At 40.2% G+C, this 22,867-nt stretch overlaps 1 pseudogene across 1 annotated transcript in view; it reads right to left on the minus strand.

Moving 5' to 3' along the window:
* LOC307108487 (ferritin light chain-like) overlaps nt 1-19,142 on the minus strand; it is a 105,553-nt pseudogene extending 86,411 nt beyond the window's left edge. The window contains exon 1 of the transcript XR_013815274.1: nt 18,811-19,142. The product of XR_013815274.1 is annotated as a ferritin light chain-like (transcript). The remainder of the gene's footprint in view (nt 1-18,810) is intronic.
* Between the last annotated feature and the right edge of the window lie 3,725 nt (nt 19,143-22,867).

Genomic DNA, 22,867 nt, shown 5'->3' on the forward strand with positions numbered 1-22,867 from the left:
AACAGGCAGAAGATGGCCCTGATCGCAGGAGGGTAGGCCTAGGGACCCTACCTGCACGATTTAATCGTGCGCTGGGCCTCTAGTTAATAATCATACAAATAAATGTAAAATTCCATCCTTGGTCAGTGCTAGAACAGAGAAGAATATTGTGTTGTGAGAGTAGATGTGGGTGGTTGACATAGTCTGGAAGGTAAGGAAAGTTAACTTGGAAGAAACACAGACCCAGATGAAATCTGAACCATGAGTTGGATCATTTGGGTAAAGAACTGGGGAGGAAGAGAATTCCTGGCAGGTGAAACAGTATATGCAAATGCCCTGTGACAGGAAGGATCATGGAACATTTGAGGAATTGAAAGAGGCTTGGGGTGTGGGGAGTAGGTGCACATAGGGGAAATATGGCTGGCGAGGTAGGTCTGGATCATATTAGGGCTTTGTAGGCCATTTCATTTTAATTATTTTGTCCTAATATTAACAGAGAGCCTAGAAATACTGGTTTTTAAAAGCTGGGAGTGCCATAAAACAACAGGACATTCTTACATATTTTAATGGGCAGGACTCCAAGTGTCTGGAAAACGGGGTTTGTCTCAGGGCTGTCATATGGCCCCCTGGGTTGGCTATGTGCTGCATATTCACGTCTGACTCTGCTGGAACTGCATAGGTTTCTGGAGCTGTGGGATGGGGCAACCTTGGGTAGACGTCCTCTGATCAGCAGACAGGATTGTTTTCTCTAAATGGAGAATCAAAGGACACACTTGAAATTGAAAGTTGTGTGAAAGGAATCTAAATTGGTTAAATGTCAGCTACATCCATGATTTATGTCTCCTTTACATCTTACTGCTGATAAAGCTAACACTGTTCTATTAGTTGGCTGTGTGTGTGTGTGTGTGTGTGTGTGTGTGTGTGTGTGTGTGTGTGTGTGTTTATAGGAAAAAAAATTTTCCAAGGCAAGGCAACTTGGGTCCCTTGCCTTATTTTCTCCTGGTACAATGATAAGGTCAGGGAAATATCTGACTTAGGATAAATACAAATTTCATGTTTGCACTAAGCAAAGTCCCTATTAATTAATTTCTTTTATTTCACAAGATGTTTATACTCATTGTAGAAAAAGTAGAAAATTTGTACAACAAAAAAGAAAGTTGAAAACTCCCAATTTAACTAGCATTTTTGGAATATATATTGCCAGATATTTTTCCTATGAATGAGTGTGTGTATCTTTACAATTTCTAATCTATACTAATAAAAGCCTTGTGGGCGATCAGGCCAGCAGGGGAGGGCAGTTGGGGGCAATCAGGCTGGCAGGCAGAAGTGGTTAGGGGCAATCAGGCAGGAAGGCAGGTAAGTGATTAGGAGCCAGCGGTCCCAGATTGTGAGAGGGTTCAGACCAGGCTGAGGGACACTCCCCATCCCCCGTGCATGAATTTCATGCACCAGGCCACTAGTATAACCATAATATTCAATGAGTTACATACTCATTTTTTATAGAAAAACCAGGTCCCGCCGAAACCGGTTTGGCTCAGTGGATAGAGCGTCGGCCTGCGGACTCAAGGGTCCCGGGTTCGATTCCGGTCAAGGGCATGTACCTTGGTTGCGGGCACATCCCCAGTAGCGGGTGTGCAAGAGGCAGCTGATCGATGTTTCTAACTCTCTATCTCTCTCTCTTCCTCTCTGTAAAAAATCAATAAAATATACTTTAAAAAAAAAAGAAAAGAAAAAGAAAAACCAGGTCCCATTCACAATGGAAATTAAACTGGGAGAAACTGGAGATGGAATTGTCACAGCCTCTATCCTGAGGGAATGTGAAAACTCAAATTCCACAACAAAAAATTCTGGCTCCCAAATTTCAACGTAATTATTTTCTTTCAAGCTGTTAGTAATTTTAGGCAATGATGGGGATAAATAAAAACATATTATGAGAAAAGGCAAGTCAATGTCTTTAGAGTTTTGATAATCAAAAAGAATTCTCCAGATACCCATGTGAGTTTTCTTACCTATGTTTCTGGAGGCATGGGAAGTCCTGGGTTAAGTTGACTCTTTTTATGTCAGAAAATGATCTGAAGTATGTGCATTTTACGAATTTATACATACTATATATATTCATTTCCTGGGTGGCTCAAAAAAAAAAAAAAAAGAAAAGAAATTCATTCTCTTATACTTTAGGAGTTCAGAAGTCCAAAATTAAGGTGTCAATAGGATTGGTTCCTTCCAGAAGCTCTAAAAAGAGACACTTTCTTCTAGCTTCTGGTGGTTGCCAGCAATGCTTGGTGTTCCTTGGTTTATAACTATCCTCTACTCTCTGCCTTCACTGACCCCTGGACTTCTTCCCGGTGTGTGTCTTCTGTGTAACTGCATCCAAGTCTCCCTTGCCTTTCTTTTTCTTTTAATCCTCACCCAAGGATAGAGTTTTTGTTTGTTTTATTTTTGAGAGAGAGGGAGAGAGAAAAAAAAAATAGATGTGAGAGAGAAGCATGCCCTAACCAGGGATTGAACCTGCAACGTAGGTATGTGTCCTGACCGGAAATGGAACCCGCAAACCTTTTGGTGTATGGGAAGATGCTCCAACCAACTGAGCCACCCAGCCATGGCTCCCTCTCCTTTCTCTTATAAAGACACCAGTCATTGGATTGAGAACCTACCCCAATCCAGCATGGCTTCATCTTGACTGGACTACATGTGTAAAGACCCTATTTATAATTAAGGTCACATTCACAGGTACCTGGGATTAGGACTTGAACATATCTTTTTGGGGGACACAATTCAACCCACCATATGCAGTAATATAATCCAGTGTATAATAATTTATCTCATTCATTACCAGCAGCATTATGGAAAAGTGAAGCAGTTTATTTTCATTAACAATAAAAGGATCCTACCTGAAATTCCCCACCCCATACCAAAAATATTAAATAATCAGAACAAAACAAAACAAATTTTTTTCCTTTAGCACAAAGTGGCAAGACCCAACATTAAATCAAATCTGGGAAATAGAATGGGTTTTGAGCAGATTTGTGAGTCTTTAGAATATTAAGGATTTATTAATATTAATTTAAGGATAAAATGCAGATAAGAGTATCTTAGAGTGAATGAGATTTCATTCTTAGTATTAGAAATACTGTTGTACACATAAAAATAAAGCAAAACCAATGTGAGTTACTTTATAATTTTAATAGAATTGGGACAGTCTATTTGATAAATAGGGTATGAATAGGCTAAGCTTCTTTCTTGGCAGGATGTTTTGATATAAAATCTGGGTGTGTGTTTTTCTGAGACTCTGGGATATAGTATACTGTTATGAGCACAAATCCAAGAAATTATAGTAAGATTTGTCTTAATCCACACTGAATTTGTCTTACTCCACACTGAATTCCCATATTATTTTCTATAATTTTTACATTAAGTATTTTTAGAAATGAAAAACTTTCTATAAAACAGAGTTCTGCAAATTCAACATCTGCCCCCCAGATTTACACTGTTTGATGTAAAATGCTCTATTATGACAACTGTCATTACAAAGGGGCGTGGAATAAGGGGTGGAAGGACCTGTGCTCTCAGTGAAATCTCCTTAATGGCTTTGCTTCTCCAGCCTCCTTCCTGTGATCTGATCCATCTTTTCTACCCCAGCCTAGACCCCATGTCCTTTGCAGCAGATATAATCCTGTTGGGTGAACCATTTCTGCAAAAACCTAATCAGCTCTTTGAACCTAGACTCCTGGTGTTGGAAAGTGCTGAGGTGCCGGGGGGAGGGGGGGAGGGATCACAAATATATGGCTATATGGCCCACGGGTTCATGGTTTCCACCCTCATCTGAGATTCCTGTGTGGGCCTGGGATGCCTCTGAATGGTCTGGGCCAGGGTTCTCACTTATTCTAACCCTGTGTCTAGTGGAAGTAGCCACTTCCTACAACACAGAATTTCAGAAGGATACACTCGAGGGTCTGCAGAACCCCTTCTCTAATTCAGGTGATATTAAAATGGCCAAAAAGGCTTTAGAGCTTACATTCAGTGATTTTAATCATTAAAAATATTCCATTTGGGGAACACTAGTAACAACAGCAGAGGAAAAGAGCTGGCCAATTCTGTAACCAATATAATATAGTAAAATGACAATTCTCTTCTTAATCTGCTATCATGAATTGTATATTAAAATGGACAGTATCTGTTTACTGACGTTTAAAGGTTATCTCTGATTTAGACTTGAAGTTTGTTTTGAGGCCTTACTGTTGTTTGTCTTTATAAACAGTGATGTGTAAAATAAAGTGAATGCAATGGACCTGCTTAAACACAGACACTCTAGGTTCCTTTCTTTTTACTGATGGGCAACAAAGAAAATTACTTCTATTGCTAGCAGTGGAGGTTTCATGGAAGTGTCCCCCCCACCCCCCAACCATTAATAATTTTTTGTTAGATTGCATAATTTATACTATCAGTTTTGAATGCATAATGTAATACTGTATACTGAAGGGTAGTTAGTCTTTCTTCAAATAGGTTACCGAAAGTGAAATAAATACCTAGATTAAATTTCCATACTAGGAGGAGAGAATGAAATAATTTGCTGAGTTGCAAAAATATGTAATAGACATTGTGAAGATAATCTAAATTCTAAAAAAAAAAAAATTACTTCCTTGTTCTATTGATCGCAGATGGCTTCACTCTAAAAGCAATTCCTAAGAAAAATGTTGCTGCTATAGTTGCATAAAAATAAGTATTTCTAAATAAAATTAGTTAAAATAATCTCTATCTAAATATCAAGAAAATGAGGTAAAATTAGTTTAGAAATATATTGTAATATTAAAAAGTGATCATATTTATTTTAGTGTCTCTGATTTTTGTGAATGGAAGTTACAGAACCTTTAATATATGACATTGTAAGCAAGAGCTGGAAAATTTTTGCTTATCTTTATATTTGGCCCTAAATTTTATTCTAAGAAATATATTACTAGAGCATTACTTATATTTCTAGAAACTTGTTTGGTGTTACTAGATGTAAATTTTCTGTGGTTGTAAGAAATACAATTAATGTTTCATATTAAGAGGCATCTACTAAAATGACTATATATTTTTGCCAAACTACCACCTGATCCTTTCTTGTGTCTTCTATAAATCAATAATATTATTTAGTCATATTTTCATGAATCCAAATCCATTAATTTACTAAGCTTTTGTCTTCCTGAGAAACTATCAAACTTCAACTGAGGGATTAGTAGTAGACCCTGTGGGAATCCCAAATAGAATTTTAATTTTCTCTTCACATTGAGCACCATTTGTTGTTTATTCCTCCGAAATGGTATTATTTTCATTAAGATAATAGGATTATGTTAATCAGGACATGTGTTATGTTCCTTACTGCAAGCTCACTTTTTCCCCTTGGCAAGGAACACAGTAGTAAAAGGAAAATAGGGAAAGATTATGTACAGACAGTGGTGAAGTTAAATGACTGATTAATGATTCTTAGGTGCTTTTAAAGTAAGCATATATCAAAATCACTGGGGAATCTGATTTGTAAAAATAACAAGTTTTGGTAATATATATGAATGAACTGCTCCATAAAATTCTTCTGTTTAGAGCTACTTATAATCTTTTGCAGTTGTTTCCCATACATATATATTTTTACTTTTAAAATGTACTTTGCACATAAGAAATGTTTTGATACTTCCTTTTAGTTAGTTAGATGCTCTTAAACATACAGGACAATTTTGTTTACTTAATGGGACTTGTAAAAACTGTAGATCATAAATTATTTGGTAGCTTAACATTTTCCCTATTCTGAAGTTCTCTGTAAATATCATCATCATAATAATTAATACCTTTTAAGATGGAACTCTAGGGGAAAAATTAAATGCTGATTTCATCTAACTTTTTACTCTTCCTAAATGTCAGGTTGATTTACAAAAGCTTTGTAAATTTGCTGTTTGTCCATGTCTATAAATTCACATTTCTAAATTTAGAAATTCTTTGCTATCACGATTAAAATTATTTCCTAATTTGTTCCCCTAATCTTGTTTGGGTTGTGCACAAAATAAAGGGACTCACACACTCAAGCCAGAGAAATCATATATAACCTTGAGAAGTTCCATAATGCTAATGCTGTTTTGATAGAAAAAACCCCACAAGTAATGCAAATAGCAGCCTTTACTCTCCAGTACAGGTGTGCAATAAGCACATATAATTAAGCTGAAGATACATAATGGTTTGTTGTTGGATACGCATTTACAACAGCTGACTACACTCTTAATGTTTGGTTCAGGAGTTAGGTAATTTTCTTATGTCTCCACTCCTTGAACAGAATATTCCTCATAGACTCATATACAAAACTATTCTGGGCCTTTTACACAGTAGATTCCCACTGCTGCCTGTAATTTAGCATCTTTGCCATATCAATATTACCTAAGGATGATTAAAAAGAGCATGTAAATTCACAAACAAGTCATTTTATTCTTCAACTTAAATAATTTAGAAATGCCCCCCAAAAGGAAACTTATCAAAATGTAAGCCTTTTGACATGGTTTCCATCTTAGTGAAATATACCAACTGTGCATTTAATCTCTGTTATGCATAAAATATGGTTTATGGCTCTGCTCTATATATCACATAAGCTTCTTTGTATATTATGAAATCTGAGTCCTTTTATAAAGCAAATATGAAAAACTAGTAAGGATTTTTAAAAATCAGTATAGAAATAAGCAGCAGTTTATAAACTATTTTCAGTTATTTTTAATTATATACTCTCACTGGGATCTTTTTTATATATAATTCAACACACATTTACATAGCCTTTGGATTGTGAATTGGGTAAGCGAAAGATAAGAATGAGTCTATATAAAGAGTACGTAAATTTCTTTTATTTTACACACTTTTCATTCTTTTTCCCTTTCCATTATGACACTGTAAAATATCATGATACTGTAAGAAAATCCATAAAAGCACAACAAGATGATACAAAGTGCCTCTTACCAGGACTGGTCAAAAGTATCTGTCTACTAAAGTTTATAATATGGAGAAAAATAGATAATGTACATTTTTAAGGTGATATCTTACACAGGTATTGAACGATAGTGTGTGGTAAAAATGGTCATGATAATATCCAAGCTCAATAGGATTTTCCCATAAATTACTGAGTAGGTATCATTAATCACTATATTCAAGTGCTGTGTATCACCTGTTTAATTCAGTTGGTTCTGATTTACACACCATTTCAAAGAATGCAAAGAAAACAGAAATTAAAAAGTTTTACTTTTCACATTAGCTATACAGCTCATCCCATTCTAGTCCTATCTCAGGACAGAAACTCAATAACCTGAATTCCTTGGTTGACTTTCAAAGCCTTGTTTGCAACTAATTTTAGGCCAAAACTTTGAGTCTTTAGCATGGATTTTAAGGAATGGAATTCAGTCCCGATGCAGTCATAGCTATTCTTATTGGCGTTGTCATTATTTGGTTCCTCATGAAATAGTTATTTCCCCTCTAGCTTCTTTTTTATGACCTTAAATATGTTGGTGTGTGTGTTGAAGGGAGAAGTACGTCCTCAGCCTGTGTATTTGGTTAATATAAAAGACTGAGGGTATCAAGTTTCTCTTTGCAAAATCGTACGTCATCCAAAGGAACTCCCTTCACCTTCCCATCACCATGTAAAACCTACCTGTTTCCAACCTCTGTTCCTCCTGTTTTCAAAGACCAGTGAGTCCAGATGTGCTCTGATTCTGCTCCCTTCCCTTTCTCAGAAACCTCACACCACTGGTTACTCTCCTACTCTCAATATCTCTGTCCCACACTGCTTCCCATCTTTCCTTTATTGAAGGATTCTTCCCATCAGCACTCAAACATGTCCTCTTCTTGGTCAAATTATGAAAACCCACTGGACTCTAAAGCTCTCTCCAGGCCTCTGGTACTTTTCTTTTGCTACCAACATTTTCTACACAAGGAGATTCTACTTCGTCACATACCAATTACCTGTCAGGTAGCTCTAATCTTGCTCCAGCCCCTAACCATGACACCGCACTACTCAGTTGGAGTGTCTCTAGAAACATGGATCGGTTGTCTCCCGTACATGCCCTGACTGGGGATCGAACCTGCAACTTTTTGGTGTATGGGATGATGTTCCAACTGAGCCACCCAGCCAGGGCTGTGTTTTATAACTTTTATTAGAAAATGTTTCAAATGTATTCCCAGAGATTTCTGTATCTTCCTTGCCTTGCCATGTCAAACACTGTAAAAGACAAACTGGCTGATTTGAATTTCTCTATGCTGAATCCTATTGTTGGAACTATATCCTGAGCTTGAGAATTTGAAGGTTTAAGTTTGTTAATAATTATTGTTTTGCCATTATCATCCAGCCCAAGGCCAAGCAACCCTGAAAGTCTGTCTAGCAATCCTGTAAGGTGATTCAAATATTTACAAACTAGCTGGTCTTGGAGGTTAGTCCTGCAGGCCCAGGAGCTGGTGAGGACAAGAATAGATGCATTAGTTCCTATCTGTCTCTGGGGATAGGAATCTGGTGCGGGCATCTTGCAGCCTTTTCCTCTCTGTGCCTCCTGAGCAAAGCTGCCTCTACAAGTTGGGTGAACTGGTAAGCTCTGTCTCAACCCCTGCGTCAATCACTGGGTGTGTGGCTTCCCCTAGCAATCAGAGGTTCTTCTGATCCCAAAGCCACACTTCCTCCGAGGTAATAACGAGTCAGTTGCTATCCTCTTGCTTACTGGATTGAAGAGTTTGGGAATGCCACACAGAGGGGTATTAAAGAAGATTGGGAGTACAGGTGAACTACTGCTTTCTTGCAAGGAGTCAGTAAGTTAGTTGAAAAGTGTATCTGAACACACATTTTTAAAAAGAATACCACTAGAAAACTTTATGTGAAGTATAATGCAAAGTATTTTTTCTTTTTGTTTCTGCTATTTCTCCCTTGGCTCAAGTGCTCCATGAGAAAGGATATAGAATGTTACATAGAGTACACACAAAAATATCTACACTACAAGTGACATATTTTAAAGCAATATGTAGATAAAAGATACTTTGTCAAACAGTGGTAGAGGTTGGCTCCATTGTGGTTGGCCCCATGTGAAGTTGAAGGCTTAAACAAAGCAAATAAATGGCTTTGGGATATTTATTATTATTAGATATTATGTGTACACATAAATATACTGAAATATGCAATGGTACTCACACTTGCCAATGTATATTTTAAATTTCTATATGTCTTATACATACTATTGAAAATAACTAAGTGTGGTCACAATGTTACAGTTAAGAAACCTGGGATTGAGGAGCAACAGTAAGAATGCCACAACACTGAAGTACTTCAGGTCATCTGGTTTACTGATCAGCCTCTGCATATGCAAATCCTTGAATCCCTCAAAGAGTTAATTTCCTGATCTTGCAGACCTCTATAAATGAATGATGTCAAGGACTCCTTTGGCAGACTAATAGGATACCTCTAACTCTTCCCGTATGCTGAGGGGGTTTGGGAAGAAAAGTCATGGAGACATGACAATTTTATTTCAGTGCCGTTTCTCTCCCCTTTTAAAGACATTTGAAATAGCTCTCCTTATTCTCTAAAGGCAACTCTCCATAATTAAAAGTTAATTGAGAATTGTGTAAGTTCAAAGTTAGAGTACTAGTGAATTGTACTTCCTTTATTGACACACAGAAGTACCACTTTTAGCAAGTAAACAAGCCTTTATCAGAATTAGTCTTAGTTTTAGTGAATTTTAAATATGCAAGGTCCTCAGAAATGCATTCCTTACCAAAAAAATGGCACTTTCCTTGGTCTGAAGTGCTGTCACTGGAGGAATATTAGGTCTATTGGGCATTGCTCTACAGACCAGGCTGTGAGCAGTGGACACAAGTCATAAGAAGGCATATTTTGCTATCTGGGGAAAGACTTACAATTAAAGCTGTTCAAAAATAAAATGGGCTGTCCAAAAATCTAGCGACTTCGCAGTCTCTGGAACTGTCCAAGCAAAGATAGAATGATCATGCACTGAGGGTGTTGGGAGAGTGCTCACTGGTTAAAAGGTTGGGTGGACGCCACTTATGGTACCTTCCACTCTAAGGTTATGACTCAATGGCTCAAGTACTTTCATCTTTTCTGATGAGAGCTTTCTATCTTATATTTCTTCAATAATCTTGGTTGTCACTTGTAATTTTTTCCAAATTACTTACATATATTATGGATTTTAAATATATAAATGGCACTGATAAGCACCTTTTCTCTATCTATCTACATCTGTGCATACTATATTTTAAATCGAAGACTTAAAATATTTGACAAAGGTCCAAGAATACTCAATGGAGAAAAGACAGTCTGTTCAATAAAAAGTGCTCAGATAATTGGATATTCCCATGTTAAATAATGAAACTAGACTATCTTAAGACACTAATAAAAATTAACTCAAAACTGATTAAAGTCTTGAATGTAAGACTAGAAATCATAAAATTCCTGGAAGAAAACAGAAAAAAAATGCTTCTTGGCAATGATTTTTTGGATATGATACCTAAACCACACGCAAAAAAATTAAAAAAAAAAAGAGTGGGACACTGTCAAACTAAAAAGCTTCCACAACAAAAGAAATGATCAACAAAGTGAAAAGAAGATATATGTATGAATAATCAGGTACATGAAAAGGTGCTCAACATCACTAATCATTAGGGAAATGAAAATCAAAACCATGATATCGCCCCACACTTGTTAGCATGGCTATCATAAAAAAGACAAGATAACAAATACTGGCAAAAAAAAAAAAAAAAAAGAACCCTTGTGCACTGTTGGTGGAATTGTGAATTGGTACAGCCACTGTGGAAAACAGTATGAAGGTTCCTCAAAAAATTAAAAATAGAATTACCATGTGGTCCAGGAATTCCACTTCTGGGAATACATCCAAAGAAATGAAAACAGAAACACTCCATCAAAGAGATATCTGCACCCCCACATTCAATGCAGCATTATTTACAATAACCAAGACATGGAAACAAACTAAGTGTCCACAGATGGGTAAATGGATAAAAAATGTGATATGTATGTAGATATCTATGGAAGATTATTCAGCCATAATAAAAATAGAATAATCCTGCCAGTGCAATAACATGGATAAATCTGGAGGGCATTATGCTATGTGAAATAAATCAGACAAAGAAAAGACAAATACTGTATGATCTCACTTACATGTGGAATATAAAAAAACCCCACCTGAATTCACAGAAAAAGAAATCAGATTTCTGGTTACCAATGGCAGGGGTATGTGTTGGGGAAATTGGATGAAGGTGGTCAAAGGTACACACTTCTAGTTATAAGATAAATAAGTGCTAGGGATGGAATGTACAACATAAGAATTATAGTTAACACTGCTATCTGGTACATTTGAAAGTTGAGAGAGTAAATCCTAAGAATTCTCATCACAAAGAAAAAACTTATTCTCTTTTTAAATATTTATACTAGTAGCCCTGCGCACGAATCCGCGTGCCAGTAGCTCTCTGTGGGGCCTGGCCGCTCCGTGCCCGCTGCCCATAGGCTCTCCGCGGCCCAGAGGCCCATCCGCAGCTGGGCGTGGAATGCTTGCCTCGTCACTGCGGTGATGAAGCAAGCATTCTGCCAGGCTGCTCATGCTGCCCGCTCTCAGCAGCCACCCCCTTGGGACTGGGGGACTCCTGCGGGGCTGAGAGGACTGGGCACCACCATCTTGTGGCTATGGGCGCTGCCATCTTTGTGACAGAGTGACGGTTAATTTGCATATTACCCTTTTACTAATAGGATGAGATAACAGAGGTTAATTAAACTTATTGTGGTAATCATTTCACAATACATCTAAGTTAAATCATTATGTTGCATGTCTTAAACTAACACAGTGCTGTATGTCAATTTATATATAGCTCAATAAAACTGAAAAAAAAAAAAAAACACAAAAACTACAGGCCAGTGGGAAAACACATACCGTTAATAAATATAATTTGGGTCTGTCCATGAAACACCAAAAATCTGCCTAAAAAGTAAAATATTTAGCCAAACAATTACTGATTTTCTCTGCATAAGACTAAATGAATTATTCTTTTTCATTATTTTCTAGTTTCCCAGGGACCTATAATATAAACCTGGACATCACTTTTGATTTCTCTTTTCTTCCTATTCCACATCTGTTTCTAAAGCCCAATGCTGACAGTTCTGCAATACATTTTCAGTACATCTCTTCTTGCCCATTTGCATTGCTGCCTCCCTAATTCCTCCCTTGATATTGCTCATCCAGACTATGACGACTGTTCCCTGTCTGTTCTGCCTACATTCATTCATTCTCTCAACAAATACTATCTAATAAAAGAGTAATATGCAAATTAACCATCACTCCACTACACCCACAAGCCACACCCACCACCCAATCAGAGCAAGTATGCAAATTAACCCAACCAAGATGGCTGTGGCCACGGAGCCAGCAGGAGGCTTGCGTTTCCCCAGCAATGGAGGAAGCCAAGCTTTCAGGACACCCTGGCCAGCCCAGGCCTCCACTCAAGGTTACAAAGATTCAGTTCTAGAAGATAAATAAATCCCAACAAAAATGGCGGCAGCCACTGAGCTGGAGAGAGCAGGAGGCTTGAGTTGCCCCCAGCAATGGAGGAAGCCAAACTCCTGCAGCCCTGGCCTGCCTTGGCCTTCACTCAAGGCTACAAAGTTTCAATTATAGAAGATAAATAAACCCCAGATACCAGGGCCTCCGCTTGGGTCGCTGGGGGGCGTGGCCGGCCTGCAAATCACCACAGGCCCCTCGCCCAGGCCACCCCACACCCTAAGGGACCCCATCCTGATCCAGGACACCCTTCAGGGCAAACCAGCTGGCCCCACCCATGCACCAGGCCTCTATCCTATCTAATAAAAGAGTAATATGCAAATTGACCATCACTCCAACACACAAGATGGCTGCCCCCATATGGACACAAGATGGCCACCACAAGATGGCCAGCAGGGGAGGGCAGTTGGGAGGGACCAGGCCTGTAAGGGAGAGCAGTTGTGGGTGATCAGGCCAGCAGGGGAGGGCAGTTGGGAGGGACCAGGCCTGCAGGGGAGGGCAGTTATGGGGAACCAGGTCTGCAGGGGAGGGCAGTTAGGGGTGACCAGGCCTGCAGGGGAGGGCAGTTAGGGACAATCAGGCCTGCAGGGGAGCAGTTAGGCATCAATCAGGCTGGCAGGGGAGTGGTTAGAGGGTGATCAGGCTGGCAGGCAGAAGTGGTTAGGGGCAATCAGGAAGGCAGGCAGGCGAGCAGTTGGGAGCCAGCAGTCCTGGATTGTGAGAGGGATGTCTCATATTGGAGAGGGTGCAGGCTGGGTTGAGGGACACTCCCTCCCCCCCAATGCACGAATATCGTGCACCAGGCCTCTAGTGTGTAATAAATGCCCACTATGTTCTACTTGGAGCTATGGCAGTGAACAGCAGGAGACCCTTTCCTTAAGAGTCCATCATATGACTGGATCAGAAAACTGTGGTACATCTACACAATGGAATACTATGCTGCCATAAAAAAGAAGGAATTCTCATCATTTGCAGCAACCTGGATGGAATTGGAGAATATTATACTAAGTGAAATAAGCCAGTCAATGAAAGAAAAATACCACATGATCTCACTCATTTATGGACAATAAAGAACATTATAAACTGATGAACAAAAAGATAGATACAGAGACAGTAAAGCAACAAACAGACTTTCAAATTACAGGGGGAAAGTTAGGGAGAGGTGGGGGAGATAAGAAATCAAACGAAGGACTTGTATGCATGCATATAAGCATAAACAATGGACGCAAAACTCTGGGGGGTGAGGGCATGTATGGGTGTGGGGTGGGGGGGGGTAATGGTAAGATATGTACACATATAATACCTCAATAAAAAAAAAGTAAAAAAAAAAAAAAAAAGAGTCCCTCATAGACTAAACAGCCCCTTTTCTCTCAATCTAGCCTGCACACCAGATACATTTTCCTAAAAATTATGCTGGTAATTGTCACCATTTAAAATTCTTTGGTGAGTTTGTACTCTGAAACTTAAGATTCTACACAGACTTAATCTAAAATCCCTTTCTAGGCCAATATTCCTCAACTACCTCCATTTTTTCATTTGGATGAGAACTCCAACACATTACCAGTTCACAAATATCCCTAGTGTTTTCTGCCCACCCTTTATCTCAAAAGCTAGTCTTCCTACAGTGCAATGCCTTGTAGTCCCCAGGGTTCTCCTCTCTGGTATATATACTTTGTATCATCCTTTTCCTTGGAGCATGAATAAAACCTATGAATTTTAAGGGATGTCACTCCTGGGTTTAGGTTGCTAATCTGTTGACTTTGAGTTAATCAAAAGGGGGACTGGGTCCTTCTTAAAATCAGATAGATTAATCCTGCTAGTGTTGAAGGAGCAAGCTCATATTGTGGAGGAAGCCATATGACAGGGAACAGTAAGTGGCCTCTAGGAGCTGAGAACGACCTCCGCTTGCAGCCAGTGAGAGAGTGGGAACTTAGTCTTACAGCTGCAAGGAATTGAATTCTGCCAACAACCTGCATGAGCTTAAATGAGGAAACTGACTTTCAGATGTGACCACAGCCCTGGCTGACACCTTGATTCCAGCCTAGTAAGATCCTGAGCAAAGGACTTAGCTAACCCAGTTCTTGACCCACAGAAACTCACATGTGAGGTAATAAAGTGGTCATGTAAGCAGCTAAGTTTATGGTAATTTGTTAGACAGCTACAGAAAACTAATAAAAGCCACTCATCAATCTTACCCGGAAATATTCTACGCTCACTAAGATCCACTTTAAATGTTTATCTCTTTCACATTTGTCCTGATTTCCCTAACCAAAAGTGGTCTTTCTCTAAATTTCTATAGGACACTGTTTCCCTCTTATGGCACACCCTACTATTACCAGCTCCCAGATAGCAGAGGTGGCCTTGCCTATGTACATATGCATATGTTTTATAAAATCACTGAACCAAGTAAATAGTTCTCAGGGATCTAAGAATTAAAGCTTCACACTCATTTTCTTGTGCTTGTGTCAGCTTCTCTCACTTAGCACAAGTACAGAATTTTGTGAACTGACCCTCCCTAAAAGGCTACTTCCTTTATCAAAGAGTAAACAATATGTAAGCTCAACATATTTAAGCCCTGAAGTTGAAGGTCATTAAAACAGATTTAAGAGTTAGGAAATTTGCAGATAAGCAAGTTAGCATTCGGAGCCACTGAGGACACAGTGATGGTTGGTGTACTGATGCGAGGTGTGTTGACAGCGGTTGCCCTCCACAAGTGTCCCTTCCTTTTTCCCAACACTGCAGTTTCGCTCACCTGTGTGTGCATAGGTAAGTTTAAATAAGTAACGAGGAACCAGGCTTGGAAAAGAGCTTCCCCAGCAGTGGAAGCATTACGGCCAGAGTTGGTTAATTGAAATCATGCATCGAACTAAGTTGCCACTGATGCGATCTGACAAAAATGATCATAGGATAAAATTGCCTCTCGCTGATCCCCACCTATCTTACATTTCAACTTGCAGCAAGATTGAAGCAAACTGCTCCAATTTACTGCTCCCGACCTGCTGATAATGGACACTTTGCTGTGCACTCTCCCTTCATTACTGCTCAGGTCAGGGCTGTTAACAGGGAATCTTGCCACTTTTGACAGATAGTCACTACCAAGATGAATGGCGGTAGCCACATGACCACTTAGGACCAGGCCTTCCCTCTCTGGCACCTTCAAAATGCCTTTTTTTTTAAAAATAAAAAATAAAAAAAAGACCACACTTCACTGTTTAACTCTTTATTAACTAGGAGAATCAATAGAAACCAGGCAACTGTAACCTCGTGATTCCTTTACTGTAGAGCTGCAATTATTTCAAAGAAACCACTTAACAGCATTTTCAAAAGAAACTTTCCAGTGAAGCTGCCTTTATATGTTGTGTTGTATTGGGGAGTGGAAACTGGGCTGTAAACGGAATTATTTGGGGGAGGGGGCGGTGATTAGCCCAAATCTCAGCTATGCTAAATCTTATGAAGTGGCTTTCTGAGTTAAAATGCACTTAATTAAGAATGGTAAAAATTATTTGAGATAATTCATTAGGCTATTTTTAATACCACAGGATGAATAGATCGTGAAAGCCTAGTCCTCGATCATTTCAATTATTCACAAGCCTTCATGAAGAAGTTTTTAACACCAACATTTCTAAGCCATTCTACTTATATTTAGAAAGAAAAACATAACAGGAGAGAAAAATTCATGTACCATTCTGTGCTATGTTATTTAATAACAGACACATCATAGTTTAGATAGCAAGTTTAATGAATAAGTTTTAAGAGCATGTTGAAGGGGAATAGTACATGTTTTCTGTTCCACAAGGCTTCTAAGTTAATTCTGTATATAAACAAAATATAGTTTGTATAGAATGCTTTTGTTTTTATCCAGTTCCTGATAAGCTCATTTATTTTTGCATTTCACAGTCAAATGAGCTCTCACAACTCCTATTAGATTTACATTGCATTGTCTGATTCACTTTGCCTCATGAAATCAGATGAACTATTAAATACCATAATCTGTTATCCACCATTAAAATTAATTGATTTTCATGTCACTCTAGAACTAAAGAATTATCTAGAGATGGTGTCATAAACTACAAAGCATAGTAGGAAAGCTTTTATTCCCCACCGTTTCTAGTAAGGTTGAACAGTCATTGACTTTGCTAGTTTTTCCCTCAGGACAAATCACAAAAACCTAGCTATATTCAATAATTACACTTCATAGAGAGGAGCTACATTTATGAGGAAGGTTTTGAAGATGTGGATGATGCTTAACATAACTCCAGAAGAGGTTTGTCATATGGTAGGATATTTCCAAATACAGTATGGTGTTGGCACCAGGGTAATATAATTTGAATGAACATGCTACTAAAAATGACTACCAAATAGTAACAGTCATAAAAGTAAATATAAGGGTAGCATTTTATTTTGTTGCCTGAAAATATCTTATCTGATATTTTGGTGCAAAGATTGCATAGCTATATATAACAACTTCTGGTAATGGAAATTTTATTATGTGCCAGGTACTGCGTCAAACAATTTTAACATGCACTGTTTCATTTGATCCTCAAGTACTCCTGTGATGTGGGCTTTATTTTTAACCTCATCTCACAGGTGGGGAAACTGAGGCTTAGCAAGATGAAGAAACAAAGGAGCTGGAATGTGAACCAAAGCAGTCTTACCCCGCCCCCCCCCCCCCCCCCCCCGACACACACACACCCCAAAGTCAAACTCCTAATTGTTATACCTTACTGCCTCTTACTTCTGTAACATCACTTGGTGTGGATGGTGTGAGCAGCTTTAATTGTTCACAATTTTTATCCATTCAATGTTTATTAAGAATTAATCCTTTCACTTGCAAATTGGTTCAGTCATGGAAAATTTATTCTTGCTTTTTAAAAGTATCTCCCAGTATTAATAAAATTGCTCTATTTAAACTTTAGCCAGACTCTGTGTTAATGGCATTTCCTCCCCACTGTGACATTAAAAGTGGGCAGGAGTTACTCTGTGTATCTGATACATGTACTGAAAGCAAGTGAGAGGGAAGGAGAAAGAAGACCCCAAACCATCTCTGGCTGAGGGAGGGGAACCACAAGTTCTGGTTTGCCTGGGACTGCCCTGGTTTTTGCTAGTGGTCCTGACATAATTAACAGAGCCCCCCGTTATTCTCAATATTGTTTGGATAAGAAATTAGAGAGTTACCTTAATTTTAAGGGAGCAGTGATTCTGTCCATTAGTAAGCTCAGCTGAAAAGCAGCTCTAGCAACCTTATGGAAAGGTGCGGGCTGCTACTTGCGTGAGCTTTCAGTATTTAAACGTGCAAGCGGGACCTGCCACCCCTGACTCCTTACTCACCCTTTCCTATTGTTTCCACTTTCCCGTTTGTCACTCTGACGGTCTTTTTTGATGTGTCGACTTGGCTGGGCTACAGCCCTCCGTTTCTCAAAGGAACACTAATCTAGGTGCTGCAGTGAAGGTGATTTGTAAATGTGATTCAAGTCCATAATCAGCTGATTTTGGGGGGAGATGATCCTAGAAAACCTGGGGGAGGGCCATCCCTCAACCAGCTGAAATGCCCTCAGAGCAGCACGGAGGCTTCTCGGAACAGGCCCTGCGGACAGCAGCGCCCACCTGTGCCCACGAATTCCAGCCCGACCACCTGCCCTCTGGGGTTCACACTGGCCTAGCCGGCCTCACAATCCGAAAGCCAGTCCCCTGGGACACATCTCTGACCGTATTTCTCCTGTGGGCTCTGCTTCTCTCCTCGAACCCTGACCGCTCCAGTCCCTAAAGCCTGCTGAGCCTCGCTTCCGATCCTCCCCCGGGCCCCTGGGCCTGGACAAGGCCCATGGCCCCCGGCCCGCCCTCTCGCCTCCTTCCCCGCCTCCAAAACCAGACAAAAGCTCCCAGAGCACCGCTCTCCCAATCGAGCAGCGTCCTTGGTAAGGGCTCCTCTGCCCCGAGCACCCTGCCAGACACCCAAGATACACGGACGAACAAAGTGTAGTCCCTGTTGGCTGCGCCTCACCATGTCCCTCCCAGCACAACCCCCGCGGAGGCCCCTCCAGGGCCGGGAGGGCCAGGCAACGCCGGCGCCGCTGATGGGAACCAGCCTCAAGGCCTCAGATCCCCCCAGAACCTGAGGCACGAGCACCGCTGTCCCCTTCACCGCTGCCAACGTGGCAGACATGTCGTTGCGTGCCCTGTGTTTCGCGTTTTAGAGTCAATGTTTTGCGGCAGGGAGCAAACGCGGCCTATTTAGAGCAGAATGGGGCTCCGAGAATAAGTTACTTACATCACTGCTGGGAGGGCTGGAGACGTGGGCCCCTGACCGTCCCGCAGGCGCAGCTCTGAGACTCGCACCGGCAAACCGGGGCGTGGAGGCCGCAGCTCCGCCACGGGCACGGGGTTCGCTGACGGAAACGCTGACCTCAGGGTCAGGAAGCTCTGACCTGCCGCCACGACCACCGGCCTCTGAGCGCCCATGAAGCTAATGGCGGGTCGAGGAGAAACGGCTACAGAAAAGCCAACATCTCCTGGACAAACGCCCGCAGAAAACGGGGTTGTCGCAGGAGGTTGCTTCTGCTTTATGGTCTGTCCGCCTTCTACGAGTCTCGCCAGCCTCGCAAGTCTCGCCAGCCTCGCAAGTCTCGCCAGCCTCGCAAGTCTCGCCAGCCTCGCAAGTCTCGCCAGCCTCCCAAGTCTCGCCAGCCTCCCAAGTCTCGCCAGCCTCCCAAGTCTCGCCAGCCTCCCAAGTCTCGCGTGAGTGCACCTGCTTGGCATTCAGAACTCCCTCTCAAGAGATTTGGACAACAAGGCGTGTAGCTTTCCAGCTGCTTGTAATACAGAGAGTTCAGCAAAAGGTGTTTAAAAAGGGCGCTCAGGGCCATCCCACATTTCCCATCACAGCTGGTTTTTATCCACCCTGGAACATTTTCATCCTTATTTTATTCAAGTAAGGATGATTTACTTAATAATTGGCCCTAAGGCCCCTAGCACTGACTGAAATGTCTAGCACATGGAGGCGTTGGAAAGAGTGAAACAATTATGATTTATTCTATATCGACACAATCACAAATTATGATTTGTCTTAAGTACAAGTTTTCCAACAAATAATAGGAACTATATCCCATGTAGTGTCCACTATAATACTTGCAAGTGAAAGGCACTAATAATATTTCTTGAGTGGGTGGATGAATACAGTGCTATTAGGCAATAGGGTCTGATATGCATACCTCAAGTAGACCTGCATAATCAACATGAGTGTTTCTCTAAGATACTAAGTCATTGGACTAGAGGGTGATATTTAATTTTCCATATTATAGAAGCCCATGATATAAATATTGCCTCCATGTTAATATGTTTTGTCTCCTAGGAATTATTTTTATTGGGTACCTCCTTCTAAAATTGCAGTCTAGTGAGAATTCCTTACAAATATGATATAATTTTCTGAACAAATAATACACTTCATTTTAAAAGACTAATGATAAAGGAGATTTATAAATATCATGCTCCAGATTATATATGTTTGCAGTGAGCAGAAAGGCAGATACGACCAAACTGAGAGAAGTTGAGGGGCAAAATTTGATGTTATTATGGTGTTACGGTCTAAATGTTTGTGCTTCTCCTCCATTTCATATGTTGAAAACCTAATGCCCAATTTGATAGTCTTTGGAGGTGGGGGCTTTGGGAGGTGCTTAGGTCACGAATAGGATTATTGTTCTTATAAAAGAGGCCCCATAGAGCTCGCAGGTTCCTCACCGATCATGCTGGCACCCTGATCTCAGACATCCAGCTTCCAGAACTGTGAGCAATAAATTTCTGTCTTTTATAAGCCACCTAGACTGAGTTGTTTTGTTATAGCAGCACAAACAAACAAAGACACATGGCAAAAATAAAAAATAAAAAACTTCCAGAAAGAATAAAAAGGTGGCATCTGCACAGATAGGATGAAATTCTACAAGAGAGAATTATTGTTAGAATGCATTTCATCCCTCTGAAATCTGTCCCTACACAGGTGGAGTACTTGTTATGCACTCTGTGCCTCTCAAGCAACTTTCAGCAAACTGAAAGGAGAATGCTGCAGGACTGGATAATTTGATTACTGTAGACACTGTAATAGATCACATGATGAGCTGCCCACAGGAGAGCCAGCTGTTCTTCATACACACTGTACTTTAAAATGCCTCAGGTGTCTCTATGGGCTGGTGAATTGTTCCTGGAGAGGCTAGCTTACTGTGTTATTCTTCATATTAAATTAGGGTATCATGATGCTTTCAAGAAGTCTTCCAACCATTTCTTTAGAAACCCTCATTAATTAAAATTAATTTTAAAATTATATACTTCTTTGTTATTCAAGTGTAAGGTGACTCAAAATACTGATTTTTTTTTTCATTATTTTAGAAAGAGAAATCTGAGGGGCCTGGCACCCACCTCCAGCCTCTGTTTTTCTGCACTAGATTACTATAAACTATGGAGATCATATAGTTATGAACTATTTGAAATTTATAGTTCAATATTTAACCAAAGTTTTATTAAACTTTCTTCATTTTGACCCAAAGCTGAGCTCAGTGTAGTGAGGGTCAGTCAATCTCTCAGGCTTACATAAGAAGAAACCACCACAGAGCTTGACTGAGACTTGACCTTTTTTTCTAATAGAAGAGACGTGCATTTAAGTTGTATTGTCATCACCATTGCTTCTCTAGCTCCTGAAATAAAGACTTGAGTGGGGTGAGGGGTGGAGGGTCTGTCTGTCTGTCATACAGCGTTTACAAATGTCTAGTAGGCCCGATCATTTGACTGACCTTAGGGATAGGGCTGTTTGAGTGAGGCTTTCCCTAATGTCACTTGGGCAAATTCCACATTGCTCATGGTTTCATGACAGTGTTCTTGGTGGATCCAGCTAAGCTCTTCTGACTTGGCATCCTCTACTTTTGGCCCCATCCCAATCTCTTTACATTTTTGCTTTTTACTCACAGAGAAGACCTCACCTAGGGCATCTCTGTATCTTCCTTTTAACCCTTTGCACTCGCTTGCTTTTTTCTCGATTGCTTTATTCTCGGGATTTAATTTTTTAAATACCCCAGATTTTACAAAGCGCGGCAGTAGAATAAAAAACGGGAGTTTCTTTTCATACAAACGTATTTACTTGGATTTTTTTATATTTCAAATTATTGATACATTCAAAGAGTAATTTTAATCTCAACATCCAAGTGCAAAAGGTTAAAACATGTGCCTCTGTAGTTTAAAAACATTTCCTAAAGTTTTTTAAAAAATCCATTCTCAGCGATATGCCACATGAATACAAGGAACCTGTATTTTTTTTTAATCCTTCCCAAGCTAAAGTGGGGCTCAGCACCATAAACATTTCATAATTGCTTCCTGAGAGCATGGTCACTGAGGTGAGGACAGAATCAACCAGGGGTTACTACTATTTCCTTTGCTTGTACCACTAGAAAAGCCTGCCATAGCACACTGACCCCTGGGAGTACCGAACCACTTCCTTTGCAGCACCTACAAAAGCAAGAAGTTCATTCCTGTATGCTCCCTGAGCTAGGCTGAAGCAATCCATGATTTTCTGGATTCCCCAGGGTTCCCAGGCAGTGGCTCATCTCCCAGTAAATCCTTGACCTCTGCAATAATGCCCACATTCTCCTGGGTGCAAGTGGCCTGTTCCATGACTCAGCATGCACTGCATCCAGCTCTGCTCAGCAAATATCCCAGGGAGTTCCTGAAAGCATCAGGTAACAGAGCAAGCCCTGAAGGAGGCTAAGTCAACAGTGAAGCACTTCCATCCCACATCACATGAGCAAAGCCACCTGTTATTCTGTCATGGACCCCTTGCTGTGGATTGTCTGCATAGAAGAATGCAAGGGATTGTGCTTGTCTTTAAACTCATCTAGTTATCTAAGGAACCATGAAGCTAAGCATGGATCCGTAGGAAAATGAAGCTGTAGATGAATAAAATTACACACACACCTGCCACTTACTGTTTTGTGCTTTCAGGGCCTGAGCTATAACAGATTCAGAAAGAGCAAAGTCCCACATTAACATTCTGCTACCTTTATACGATAAGACCAAGTTGATATAAAAATGTCTTTGCAAATTCCAGTAATAAAAAACAAAACAGTTTTATGTTCAGATTGGCTACAGTGCATTAGAAACAAGGGAGTCATAATCCTTTACGGCCTCCTATGCCAAAGGACTTCCGAGTTGAGAGGAGTCATGAGAAATGACCCCTGTGAGGCAGAAAACAGGTGGATTTTAGTGAGTTGGGGAATCACCTCTGTTGCTTTTTGCACGGGTTTGAGTGTTCCTGACCTAGGAGCAATATTGGGAAGTGAAACACCTTC

The sequence above is a fragment of the Cnephaeus nilssonii genome (genome assembly GCF_951640355.1).
Source record: "Cnephaeus nilssonii genome assembly, chromosome: 12".
Classification (NCBI taxonomy): domain Eukaryota; kingdom Metazoa; phylum Chordata; class Mammalia; order Chiroptera; family Vespertilionidae; genus Cnephaeus; species Cnephaeus nilssonii.